Raw genomic sequence first — 15,470 nt, forward strand, 5'->3', positions numbered from 1 at the left:
GATCCAATAACAGTCTGATAACCAAAATTAATCCTCCGGAACTGAAATTTATAATACAGTTATTGAATCTGTAAAACTCATTCCATTTATGTTAATTAAAAGAACTAATTAATTTCAAAGAACCAAAATGACATAAAAAATAAATACTAAATACATTTTAATAAAAATTATTCAAATTTACAGATGTAACATAAAGAACATTGAATTGTTGACGTTAACTTGATTTTATTATATCGTACTTAATTTTATCGTATCAAGTTAAACAGGATATTCGCCGTATTTATTTTGTAATAAGTCAAATATCCGTGATTGTTACAGACTAACACGCCACGCACGGTGTTCGTTTTCATATCGTACACGCGCTATTATGTATATAAGGTCATCGCACTACCATTCATGTTTCGATATCATTAAATTTGCGCTAGATTATGCGCGATTCGTGGTGATTCGCACTCTTTGATTTAGTAAAAAAATCGCTTCGCTGACGAATTCGCGAAAATGGTAAACGACAAATGCAAACTCGACGAATATGTCAATTTGTGCTATTGGCAAATCTCATACAAATAGTAAATTTCGAACTGTCTCGAATCATGCGTTGCGCAAGCTTTAGGCAACGACGCGAGTCGTTTTGTGCATTGTTATCCCTTGGAACGCGGGTACCAAAAGCAAATGCGATCGTAAACAATTAGCGAGTATCAGTTAAATCCGCGCGATGATCAATTAATTCTCATAATCAACGATTCAAATAATGCACAGAATGAATCGACTCCGAGCGTTACGACGCTTTTAATAAACTGCACTATCGCGATTAATTCTATATTTAGATATTTGTTAGTATAGTATTAGGAATGCGATTTTGATAGCTTTGAGAGTTTTTTTCTCAAAAACTCATTTATTTAAACAAGATAATGAACGAATACTTTAATCAAAATATTTTCTTTCATTTTGTATAACTTTTTCCCATCTTTCTTTCAAAAGATGGATTCCGCGACGATAAAAAGATTTTTCTTTGGAATTGATTCAATTTTGAATAATTTTTCGCACATTCGAAAATTATGAAAGTGTGTATCCTCTAGAGTATGTTGCATCGACTGGAACAAGTAAAAATCAGATGGAGTAATGTCTGAAGAATATGCGGGGTGCGGCAAGACTTCCCATTCCAGCTTTAATAGCGTTTGCTTCACTGATAATGCAACATGAGGTCGAGCATTGTCAACTTGAAGAAGGATCACTTTGCATCATTTACTTGCAATTGGAGGTCGTTTTTGGTTCAATGCTTGCTTCAGTTTGTATAATTGTTGTCGATAACGATCAGCGGTTTCTTTCGTATTTAACAGTTAATAATACACAACACCTTCTTAATCTCACCAAAGACACAGCAATACCTTTGAACCGTGAATATTGCGCCTCGAATGTGAATGTTGCTGGTTGGCCTGGATCAACTCATGATTTTTTTCGTTTGGGATTATTAAAATAGATCCATTTTTCACATCCCCAGTAATAATTCGATACAAAAACTCTTCTTCTTTTGTCTGGCGATCAATGAAATGCAAATGTTCAATTGGTACGTAATGGCATTTTCCGATAACTGATGTGGAACCCATTTTCCTTCTTTGTGAATTTTCTCCATATTATATAAACGTTTAGTAACTGTTGTACAATCAACATTAAATTCTCTGGCAAATTCTGAAGTGGATTGTGCTGGATTTTCGTTCAATAAGAGGGAAACCTGATTTAGAGGATCGAGCAGCGAGGCAGGAGCGGCGCCGCTCAAGCAGCACAAAAGAGGCTCGTAGATTGCAATTAACACAATAAAATTAGTTTTATGAGGAAGTCGAAGGTTTGTTGTACGGGCCTGGAAGCAGATTAGCGGTAAGTTGCCAAAAACCACTACTTTTCGTTTTCGATACCGAAATCTTTAAACGTGTTTTTCTCAAATATAGGCGCATGAATCTCTCAACGTGTATAAAATATCAGCAATACGTCAACAGCTTTTTCGATCGCTCGTATTTACGCGCTTTTTTAAGTACGTCGATCACTGATACGGATAAAATTATTGCTTTCGACGGGTCAAACAACTTTCGTGGATACTGTACTCAAAGGCTCGTAGAAAGCGCGATGTCCGGAAACGATGTCAAAGTTGCTGTGATTTATGCATATGAACATATATCTCAAAAAGGCAAATGAATTGTCTCGTGAATAGAAGGTGTGTGTAAGAGAGAGAGAGAGAGAGAGAGGCAGAGGGGAAGAGGGAGAGGGAGAAGGGGGGAGACCGAAAAAGAAATACCCTTGCGCGAGAACGTAAGCGAGTTTGTCGCTTTCACCGCGTAATATGCATAAAAGACGTTATGAACGATTTTCGATGGTACTTTTTTCGCGCGCAATCGCTCTCAAGCGATGAACGTTGTAATCGCGATATTAACATTAAAAAAAAATGTTTTTGGGAGATATCGGAAAAAATAACTCACTAAGAGTCATTCAGCTACTGCGAATAATGCTTGCACTTATTGTAAAACTTTGTCTAATAATAAACTGGACAGAAAAACTGCATTTTAATTTTGCAGGTGTGTACTCTTTACGTAATTTTTTCAGATAGCAAGTTAACATTATTTGCTGTCATTTTGATATCAAAATGATGTGAGCTTGTTACCAGGACTGTACTAGTTAAGTACTGGATAATAACTTGGGCCCAGTACTGGCAAATAGTACTGGTACAGTCATTTTAGACAGTTATTTGCTAATAATGGCCTAGTACTGGCTGACAGAATTTCGGCTATCATTTGTCAGCAAGTCATTTGCCAATGAGATGGCCCAGTACTGATTGACAGAATCTTTGCCACCAGTTAACTGTTACTGCTGACGACCTGCTGACAACCCTATATGGGATGAGCACCTGGTGAGCACTTGAATAGGAATCTAAACGCTCCCCTGGATTGTCGATTAATCGATTGATATTAATTGTGCAACTTCAGTCTAACTTGAGAATATGAATGTGGCTTTCAAATGATATAACTTAATTAAATTTGGTAATGTGAAATGTGTAACCGACGTAAAAATTATGCTATATAAGAATTGTGTATACTAGTTGTAGCCTAGTAAACGAGAATGTATTGAAATGGATTCAAATTTTCAGAAATATTCGCGAATGTTAAAATAAATCCTTTTCAGTCCGAATGCATTTTTATTTATTTATAGGAAATTTACTTGTATGAAGCACATTTCTATGCCTTTTAATATAAAAGTAATATTAACTTTTTCTGTGCATCCTGTATACTGCTAAATTGAAAATTCTGAATAAGAGATGCAGTTTTTCAATCGAAATGAATTCAGTTGAATCCAATTCAATCCAATTTAATAAAGAAAAAGTTCTTTTTTTATACAATTGGATTCAATATAATGAGAACTAAATAAATAAGATTCAAAAAAAATAAGATAAAAAGTGAATAAGACTAAAAAAATTCCTTTTTATTCAATTGGATTCAATAGGCTTAAAATAAAAATTTCAATCCATTTAATCCATTTTCGATTACTGGGAGTATTTTATATTCCTCTCCTACTCCACATAATATTACAACTTTTTTCCTTCTTTAGTTTATTGTAAATTATGTTCGTTGTCTGTACACTCGAAGAACTTTTACTTATCACTGAAAGAAAAAATTGGTTGCTGCAGCAAATTAGATGGTAAAATATGGCATAGCATTTTTAATTGGCTGCTGCAACCAAAAATTGATAGTTGCAGCCAATTAAAAATTTTATGCCATATTTTACCATCTAATTTGCTGCAGCAAGTAATCTTTTCTTTCAGTGTAGTGTAATTGATATCACTCTATGGTTAACAAACTTATGCCAAAAGTAATTATGTAACATGAGTATTAACTGGGCTAATATACCGAATAGGGGAGTCAGCTCCGATGATCTTGACCTTGACATATGTTGTCAAGATCACGACTCTCCACAAGATTTTAGCCGTCGCTCGTCATTCATTAAAAAATTATTAACAAAAGAAGTTTGAAAAATGATGTCCTTTTCTACTATTATAAAACAGAAATTTTCTGCTTTAAAGTATATTTTACAACTTTCCACGCGAAGCGACTCTCATCCCATCTCTCCCCTGCTTAGGGACGCACGACTTCCACACGAAGCGACTCTCACCCCATCTCCCCCCTGCCAGAGTCGCTTCGCATGGAAAGTTGTAAAATATACTTTAAAGCAGAAAAGGACTATGCTCAGTTTGGGCCCCGGCTGAACAGCATTGAGACCTAGCTAGGATTGTAGAGCATCAAAAAAGGATTAAAAAGTTCCATATGCACAACTTTGTAAAATGAGTCCCTTGAGTGCTACAGCTGTTCAAAGTTCGCTATTATGATCATGTATTGTGTACCATGTAGGACTGGTTTTATTCGATTTCTCGAATCATCTAGTATCTGGAATATGTCCAATCTTGACGAAGACAACTAAAATCTTTTTCGGACCCCAAATGAATAGTTATAAGTGATATATATTAATCGATGAAGAGGGGAGAAAGACACTCAAAGTAAACAAAAGGTTTTAATCGCCTAATTGAAATGTAGCCAATATATGTTCTAGGAGCACTCAGGAAACCTGTCCTATAAAGTTAAGCTTATGGAATTTTTGATTCCCTTTTGATACCTTAAAATTTTAGGCATGTCTCAAAGTTCATTCGAGGCCCAAATTCCCCTATAAAACTGGGCATAGTCCTTTCTGTTTTATGTAGTAGAAAAGAGACATCATTTTTCAAACTTCTTTTGTTAATGAATGACGTGCGACAGCTAAAACCTGGTGGAGGTTACTCAGGGTTGCGACCTTAACAACATATATCAAGGTCATGGTCATCGGAGTTGACTCCTTTATTCGGTATATTTACCATTAACTGAATTATAATATTTTAATAAAACGTAATTTTCTCCTTTTCTTTACTAATATTATATATTAGTTCCGTACTATTTATCTATCTATGATTCTATCTTCGTCTCATTTTTAGTAATTGAGAACAATTAAAAGGTATCAACTAAATTAAATTTAAATTTAAACAATAGGAAGTGGAACTTTTGAGGCTATTATTCTTTCTAAGATGGAGAGAAATCGCAAAACTGAAAAGATCCGACGTCCAATGTCACACGAAAGTAGGTCTTCATATCGTAAATGAACGACGCGGAGAAAATTTAATAGAACAACGATAGCATCTGGATATCTGTCAAACTTTCTGCAACCGCATTAAACAATCGCATTGGCAGTTTTGTTAATACTAGCGATATCATATCAGCCGGTCGGTTATTGTGTGATTTAATTAAACATTTCATTGCATTCCAAATGACAAGCAAGACAGATATATAGATGCAATTGGTATAATATGACCATATGTATGTCCATGTCCGCACGATCGCTTTATGGATGTAATAGGGAACGAGAGTTTAATTATATGTTCAATTAAGTATTTAATTACGAAGTTCAAAAAATGTCTAAATGTTCAAAAAAGATCCTATTTTACATAATTACAAAAAAACTTTTTATATACGTAATTTTTAAAGATTGTGTGAGAAAATAACGCATAAAGAATTGCAAGAGAATAATTTTATCAAACGTTATAAAATTTAAAAAATATTTTTTTATTTTTGTCATTGATTTGGCAAAAACTAAACGAAATTTTTTTAATTCAAATTTTCTTTATAAATGGTAATTTCATCGAAAATGAATTTTTAATATAAATTGAAAAATTTTGTTTTGAATATCAACAAAAAACCTGGAAAATCGTAAACTTCTAACATAAATTAAAAAGAAAATGTTTTAAACGACAACAAAAACATTAAATTTTTTTGGAAAGTTGTGTGTGTGTGTGTGTGTGTGTGTTAATTTTATTAATTTAAAACTTAGAAAAGTTTTTTCTTGGAACTTTCGTGGAATTTAATTTGTAGATATTTTTAAGGCGCGTATTTTAAAAAGTTTATTTATAAAAGAAGTGTAGAATATTATTTTGTTTTATTGAAATAAGTCAGTTGATATTTATGTAATATAACGACTTTTGGTTATATAAATTAGCCATAGAGTGATACCAATTATGCCATAGATCAGTGCTGGAATTTACTAGCAACTTTCAGCCGATTTTCAGTTTGGTTTTCGTCCCTTACCTCACCAACTCGCGCGCAGCCTCAATGCCGATCGGCATTACATTACAGAATAAACTAATTTATACAAATAACTGAAGAAAGAAAAAAGATTTACTTATGGCGATTATGGAATAGGAGGGCATATATGTAATATCAATTAGTATAGCTTCACGCGTTAAATACATGCACACAATTTATTACCAAACTTCTAGTCTTCTAGATATTACAATTATGTTGTTCGAAAACCACAAGATTTCTACAAGTGAAAAGTTACAAAAAATTAATACCAACATATTTCTCAACAATTCTCATAAAGAAAACAAACACATCTTCACATACACTCGCACACACACGCATGCACGCACGCACGCACGCACGCACACATCGATGCAGCTTTATGACAACGCAATATATATTAATCGGTGGCCATATTATAATATCTAAGCAATAAAGTTTTTGACGATCAAAAAGCAGCAGAAACCCAGAACCTATACAAGACATCGTGATATTCCACAATCCCTACATCTATTTGATCTCTTTTCCTTTATCTATTTTCATTTGTGAGATAGCGTGGCAAAATAAAAAAATCAATGTTAGATATTTTAATTATTTATCTTTTATTAAAATTACCTCTTGCATCACTTCATGCACCATTTTCTCACAACACATCTATAGATCACGTTTTATAAAATACTTTTTTTATGTTCACTACCTTCATAAATTTGCAAAATGGTTGCAATTTTCTCACATTTCACAAAAATTTAAATATTTCAGTGAAAAACAATTGCAGAGAAGTTTTTAAAAGTGCATTTTAAAGAGGAAAAATTGAGCTTTAAACTGGCATTTGAATTTTGTCTCTATGATGTTTTCTTCTTAAATTACATAAAATTGAAGATTGACATTTTTTTCAATATTGTTATTCTTTGAAGCACTCTATCTGGATGGAACATCGTCAGACAAAATTTAAATTTCATTGTGTAAAGACTTAATTTTTCTAAAATGTTTTTTAACTTCGAAAGTAATAAGTTGACAGAAAAAAGGCAGAAGGGAAAAAACATTGATTATAATATATTTGATTTGAATAAATTAAAAAAAATTTTTTTTAAAACTTTTTCAACCAATTAACAAATTTTATATTGTAAAATTGAGTCAAAACTGTATACAATAAAAAAATTCGATATCTTTGCAAAAATTCATCGTAGCAATTTTTTCAAAATATATTTTAAAGCTTAGAAAGTTTACTTTAAAATGCGTATCTGTTAAATGTTATCCGATGATGTTTCATCCAGGTAGAGCGCTTCAAAAGATAACAAAAATATTGAAAAAATAATAATTTTTAAATTTATGTAATTTAGAAACAAAATATCAGAGACAAAATTCAAACGCCAATTTAAAGCTCTATTTTTCTTTTTAAAAATATTTCTAGAAACTTCTCTACGATTTCTTTTCATCGAGATACTTAAGTATATTTTATATAAAATGCGAAAAAATTGCAAGCGTTTCCAAAATGAAGGGTAATGTATTTTTAGTCTTTAATTAACAGTAAGCATTATACTAAAAATGTTTTTTTGTGTCCTATTCTGAATGACAGTACACAAATGCAAATAAATGTGAATAAAAAGGCTCCATTTTTCATCAATATTAAAAAAGGAAGCGTTTTGAAACTATAAATAATACAGCATTCGCACGCATTGTAGTAATATAATTTTTTTTACCACAGATATAATCCGCTAAAATATTGTCCATCTCAATAAATTTAGCAATAATTTTGAAAAAATATATAGAAATTAAGATATCTCTCACACGAATCTGCTCGTAGTAACGCTCTTTGGAAGTATGATCTACCGAAGCCGTTCTTCCTATAAAAATGTTCCATTTTTCACATTTACTTCTTAGCGACAGCGAAATGGCATCGAATCGTGGATTCGGCGTTCACGTTACGCGGGCAGGCTGAAAATATGACGGTATTTCAATGAGAAATGAACTTCTTGCTCCGTAATGCCTTGGGTAACATATATATTTCCCTGCTTCGCCTCACCGATTCGTTCAAGAGCATTTGGAACATTCTCTGGTGCACTCTCTCTTTCTTTTATATTCTCATATATCTTTTTTTCTATCAGTCAACCGATAGAGTTGTGATTTTCTACTTTTATAAACTTACGCTTATTGTCAGAATTACTACTTCGGATTACTAAATCGGATATCAAGCCTTACGTATGATATCTTTTGCCAATACCAAAAATGAAATCAATTCACTACTCTACATACGTCATTGTACTCTTTGAGTAGAGATTATGTATATATTTATCAATCTCGCAATTTTCTTTATAAAAATTTAATATTGGTAAGAGAGAAAGTGGTGGAAAGGTAGTAATTAATTACTTATTTTAAATATTAAAAACACTGTTGCTTAGTACTTTTAATACTCAAAATAAATAATTTCCATTAAATTGGTCAGTATTAAATTGGATTTCTGTATATATGGTTTGGTAGAAAGCTATATAACAATTACGTTACAGAACTATAATCAATCTTTAAATTTAAATAAATTTAATCATTGTTATCTGGACGTATTATTTATTATTGAAAATTCTAAATAAATCATTAACTCTCCATTACTCATGGAGGAATTTTGCACTTTTCGTCAGTAACCTAAATCTTTGAGTTTTAAAATTAAGATTTTCATATTATTCCGGACTGTATAAAAATCTCAAAAAATTTTTGCGTACTCGTGAAAGTTTTAACAACGAGTTTTTACTTTCACAGAAATCGGATGGTATTTTACTTATTCTTCTTTATAGATTTAAATTTATCTATCAAAAATTCACAATTAAATTGGCCGGCGGAGAGTTAAACAAACAAATTTTAGAATTAAAAATTAAATTAATCGATATAACTTTTTCATGTATCATTCGAAGTTCTTAAAATTATGCAATTAAAAAGAAATTGAATCTTCATTAATTTAAAAAAATCTACTACGAACCGAATAATTTTTCTATTAAGAGTATTAAGTATTATTTTTTGCGTTTCTGATATATCTAAAATGAATGAAATTCATAATCAATTCTCGAAACGAAACAGCCCGCTGGTTACATCAGTATACTGGTATATCGGTTAATAAATAATATATATATCCCGACAAATTTGCGCGTGAATTATGGAATCATATTAAGTCATATCGAATTTCTTCGAAGCTCGAGAACTTTGAAAGTCCAAAACCTGTCCTGGGTTTCCCCGCGTCATAAAAGTACTTCACGCACGGACGCGCATACACGCCGATAAATTCATAGAATCTTCTCTAACGCGGACCACAGTTATTCGTGGTTTCGTAAATTCGTTTCCGCGACGAGAAAATCATATCGTCATTTCGCCAGAGTCGCTATTGGTTTTGTACCGAGAGAAAAAAAAGAGTAATAATTTACCAACTCCCCGGAGATCCGCGTTTCCACGTCCCTCCCGTTCCCTTGCACTCGACAATAGGCGTCAAGCTCGCTCGTGCGACGAGCGCTGAGGGTACGGGGATGAATTTCAAATTAGTCGATTCCGACTACACGATTCCTTCGTAGAGTACACCTATCTGTGTACTGGGTATATAGGGTGTTTAAGAAATCCTATCCTTTATTTAAACCCTCAGCTGTTACGCAGTGCTCTTAGAAATTGCACGCCACATTTTTCACAATTCATGTTTTGGACCATTAAAAGAAGAATTTTGTGAAAAGTGAATACATTCAAAATAGGAAAACACAGAAAAATAATGATGACAAGTCGTCATACATACATAAGCATGAGCTATCTCTGCAGTTTTCGTAGACATTTATGTGCCAATCTCTCGGTTATTTTGGAAGTTCTCCGAAAGCGGAACGATCGAGTGGACCTCTCTAAAGCCGCTAAAAAATAGGAAAGGAGCATTTGCTCTATGAAGGATGAAAGTAATGGGGTCACAGATCGTAGGTCAACACGGTGAAGAGAACAGATCGAAACGAAGATATTATACAAAAGGCGGGAGCAGGTGCGGCGGGACAAATTAAAAAAGCTCGAACTGCTTTGTGTTGTGCCCAATCTATACACGCGAACCTCGTAGAACGAGCTTTCTCCAAATGATCTCCTCGAATCTTTTGTCGTATTTTATTTCGGCCTCAGCTGTAAGGAGGACCATATATTTTCCTCGGCCGTTCGCGTCGTCTACTGTGCCAAGCTACGTACGTCCATTTCGCCTGCCGTCGATTTTTTTGTAGCGCGCATCATACACGCAATGACGAATCTAAAACTACATTTCGCAAAGGAAATGAGACGAACATTTTTCACGTGCTCATGATGAATTTCGTCTGCCTTTGTCTCTCGATTTTTCTCGACTTATGCGCGGGATGCGTTTGTGAGTGACGATCTCGAATCAGTGTTATAAGAGACCTTTGAATATTGATCTAAAATTTAAGAAAAATAAATGTTCGATTGAATATTATCTTTAGTTCATGTGGTTAGCATACATTTGTTATTTTTAAGTTAATTCACTGAAATATATTTGAATTCATGAAATATATTATAATTCACTGAAATACATTTGTTATTTTTAAGTGAATTCATTGAAATTATACAAAATGCCGCGAAATTATACAAAATGTTCCAAATGTCGCGGGTTAATGTTTTCGTAACAGAAATGTCAAATTGACTGGAGCAATATTATAATTATAAACAATCAAAATAAATTTTAAATTAAAATTTTTAAGTAAATCTAAGTAGATAAGTAAATTTTCGATTTTAATATTTTATCTTCAAATAAACTCTACTGTAATAAAAAATTTGATAGTTTCTTTTTCTTTATTATTGTGTAACACTAATTTATTTATTGTTTAACTAAATAATCTAATATTGAAAATAAAAATTGAATATTAAAAATTGCTGTGTTAATAAAAAAGTGATACACATAAAAAATTAACATTTTTGAGATAATGAAAGGAAATCTACCCTAAAGATTAATATATTTCTATGGAAAAAACACAACATTTATAACAGATTTGCTTATGAAAATGTTACAATTTTGATAAGAGATGTTTACATTTATATAGGATTACAGTTATGAATTTTAAAAACTTTCATGAGACATAATTTTTAAAAATATATTACAATTGAAAGTATAACATGGAAAGAAAGTGAAGTTATAGAAATTGCTTATTTACTATTAATTGAAACGTTGTTTCCTAATTTAGAAATTTTAAAATGCTCTACTGAAAAGTTACTAATTTTAAGATCACTTTTCTATAATGCAGCGATATATTTCCGTTCTAAAAGTAAATCGATTCACTTAAAAAGATAAAAAAAAGTTTGTTCAATAATACATTATGTTTTGTTGACACTAAAATTTGTTCTGTATATAAAATTTCGTTGAGAAGAAAAAGATACAAGAATTATTATGACAGAGCGTTTGTATGTGAGGTTACAAGTAAAAGTAACACTAATCGATATGACGTTCCCCTCTTCTGCTCGGGGCTATCGCTATTGAACTGTCAATTTTCAACGGTATGTTATTACGAGATGAGGTAATAGTAAATGTAATTTTATTAATTCAAAGAACGAGCAGAAAAGTAAACGCAACATGATATTTACGTTGCGTTAATTGCGACAATTGCGACAATGAAAGATCTAAATGATTCTCGTGGTGACGGAGAGCAAAACGCTGTTAAATATAATTTTCACAGTCTTGTTTCATGAGTTTCGCCCTAGCACACTACGGAGATGCGCCCGGCATTGTGTCAGAAGTTTAATATCTTCCCAAGGGAGGTCTTTTGAGTTAGCTTCTGTGGCACGTGACCACTGTGGATTTACACAATAGTCTCCATCAATATCGTAACTAACAGTTGAACGATCTGCCTCGAGCATAAAAAAACAAAGCCAGAAGATAACTTGAAAGAAAATTTCATAATATTTATAAATGTAAATATTTAATTTAAATTTCAAATTTAACTTTATATATTTATTATATTAAGAATGTAATATATTCCTTAGCAGTAAAGAGAGTTCCTAAAGTAAATTTAATAATTTCAACAGTAAAATTCATTACTTAAAATGTAGAGATTTTTTAATTGTTATAAAAATTAGTACGTTATTATATGGTATATGAATTTTGTAAAAATTTCTATATTTTTTCATATTCACGATCGCAACACTCAATAGTTATGTATATTATAGTTATCTGTATTGCACTAAAAATTCATTTTTACATAAAAATGAAAATACAATCTTTAATGGATCTTGACAATGTGTTTTCTTTCTATCAATTGATTCATCTCATTATCCTGTTCATAAAAATATTAAGTTTATATTTAAAGTTTATAGTAATAGATTTATTAAAGTAAACAAATAAATTTATGTTGAAGTGAAAAGAATTGTTTTCATTTAAAAAGCCATATTTTCATTAGATCAATTATTTATTTTAATAAAGGACATTTTTTCTTCCAATTAAAGAAGTAATTATTAAAATTTTTAATATAATTATTACAAATAAATTCATCAATAACTAAAAATAATTCTTTTCATTTTTTAAAAAAATACATGTCTTCATTTGATTAATCGAACAAGTAATTTTTAAGAGTAATAACGTATTTATATTATAGTAAATAGATAAATTCATTTATAAGTAACAAGAATTTTTTAAATAAAAAAGAACATTTTTATTAGACCATGTTATTTATTTAGTTAAGTAACATTCTTTTATGTATATTAACATTTATAATTTTTTAAATAAATATTGATGCTTCAAGAATTAAATATATTTCTTTTTAAATAAATAAAAAATAAAAAAACATTTTTAAATAAAATTTTGACAAAATTATTTATTTTATTAAATCTGAAAAAATTATTTTTCAGAAATAAAATCCAACCGAATTAATGTACAACATAAATATGATAGAGAGCGCCAAGAATCAGTCGAAGTTAGATTTTAATCACCGGGTGAGGAGTCTCTCATTAAAATTATCTTTTTTTTTTAAATTTATTTTTAAATTTATTTTTACAACTTTTACAACAGACAATGATATTTTTTAATTAAATAAATATCTTTTAATTTATTTATCTTATAATGTTCATTGCAAGATTCAAATAAATCATGTCTGGAAGTATTCGAATAAATTATTTTTTTAATCAATTAAAATGAACTAAAATTTTCTTGAACTTAAGATTTTTTTTCAGTGTAGTTATGAGAAATTTAGAACACATGTTGTTTTAAATTTCTTAATAAGTTAAGTACCTCTAAAAATGAAAAATCGAATTGTATTAGATATACATTGTGACAGTCATATTAAAGAATAACAACAAAAATTCTTTTTACTTATAAATCATGAATAATTTTTTTTACTTTATCCAAACGTCTAATTTTTACATTAATATGAAGTATATATCAGTCAATAGAATGTAATATGAAACCACTTTAAACTTGTGAATGTACTTCATTATTGCTGATTATTCCTTGCTATTAAAATTCATGAATAATATCCACATAGATGTATAACAGGAAGCAAATTAACGTTACAACATATAATACATACGCGTGTAAGATATATATTAAAAAAATAATTAAAAGAGTAAAAGACAATAATAAACGCGGTTCCGATCGACATTCAAAGCAGATGCTATTGTGCTTTTTGTCCTTATGCTCGAATCCTTTTCTTCGACTTTACTAAACGAGCGCAGTTCTCCCATCATTACGACGTCGTGAACGTGATTTGTCGATATCGACAACAATTATTTTGGAATCAGAACTGGAGATTGCTATAGATAATAAATTACGTAGCTAAGACAGATATAAAATATATTGCATACGTAAATAACTTTTTTATATCCCAAACGAATCCTCGAAAATTATTTCAAAGGAACTTATTCAAATTTATAAAAACGTTTTAATAACCTATTAATTTTTTTTGTTTGAGAAAAAGAAATTGATCCCACGTAGTAAGTAATTTATGTATAAAAAGAATTTTTTTTGGACTGTATTAGAATTCAAAAGGAAACCCGAGTTTCGAGTTTAATTAATAGTAAATAATATAATATATATATAAGAACGTATAATAAATTCTTTTTTCATACATGATGCAATTGCATTAAATATACGATAATTTGTAGGCGTGTTTATTTGTAAATGTAAACATAAATAAAGATATATTTATGATGTAGCATCAATTTTTGATCGAATATATAATTAGCCGATTTTTTATTAATTCAGCAAATGGCAAAAGACATCGAAGACAAAACGTACTCTCTCTCTTCTCTTTCGATAATACCGTTTTTTAAATAAAGAAATCTCTGTAAATATTAATTAAATGCTGATGTTAAATTACCTAACGCAATCCTTCTTTGCATATTTATCTGAGAAAACAGTTTCGAGAATACTTTAGGATAATTACTTTGCCCCAGAGCGAAATTTAAAGCTAACAAGGTCCGTAAGTAGAGGTAACAGAGTACGTCTCTAAGGATTTGAGCGATCTACGGAAATCGAAACTCTGCGATGTGATATCCTGATCAAAGCATTACGGAATTTAGAAACAAAGGGAAAGTTATCTTGACATATTTTTTCATTATAATACTTTCTTATTAATAAATATCCTATTGGAAATCTCCTTGTAGGTAGTTCCAAAAATGCTCATGACCCATGGATATATGCCCATTTTAGATGGGTATATACCCGTTCCAAATCTTCCTATCATGAGGAGATTTCCATCAGAGTACTGTTTTTATTAATAAATATATTATACTACTAAATATATTATACTAAAAATTTGTTGACTTTATTATCAATTCTATTTTCAAAATTTAAACGTTTGTAATTAATTTATTATGATCAATTGAAAAATCGAATGATGGCACATTCAATCTGACATGATACTACAAATATAGATATATCGTTTACATTTAATATATGTTTACAATAAAAATGTCTACAATAAAACCTACAAATTGCGCACGTGTTGCTTTATACATCGTAAGAGATCGTAAGAGATAATCAGTTCACTGCTTAAGAAGCAAAAATTCAGTTTCACACACACGATAGCCTGAAAAAAAGGATCTATTTTATTTTCAAAGGTTAATATTTCATTGATGCATCACCGGTCAAAATTTGCAAATGCTCGCGAAGACGCTACCTAATTAATTAAGATTATAATTCGCGAGACACAAACAGCTTGTTAATGCGTCCTCGTTATATAACTAGGTGTAAGGTAGGAGGCTGGAGATGAGATCGTAGGTTTATTGATTCGGTTTTCTCCGCGGTGGAGTTTTTTCCTCCCTCCTTCCTCCCCCCGAGATCACTCTTTTCTTTTCCGTCTTGCCCGATCTTTATTCTACCCGTTACTTTCTGTT

This window comes from Mycetomoellerius zeteki, unplaced genomic scaffold (assembly GCF_001594055.1).
Source record: "Mycetomoellerius zeteki isolate Tzet28-1 unplaced genomic scaffold, Tzet1.0 scaffold35, whole genome shotgun sequence".
NCBI classification, from domain to species: Eukaryota; Metazoa; Arthropoda; class Insecta; order Hymenoptera; family Formicidae; genus Mycetomoellerius; species Mycetomoellerius zeteki.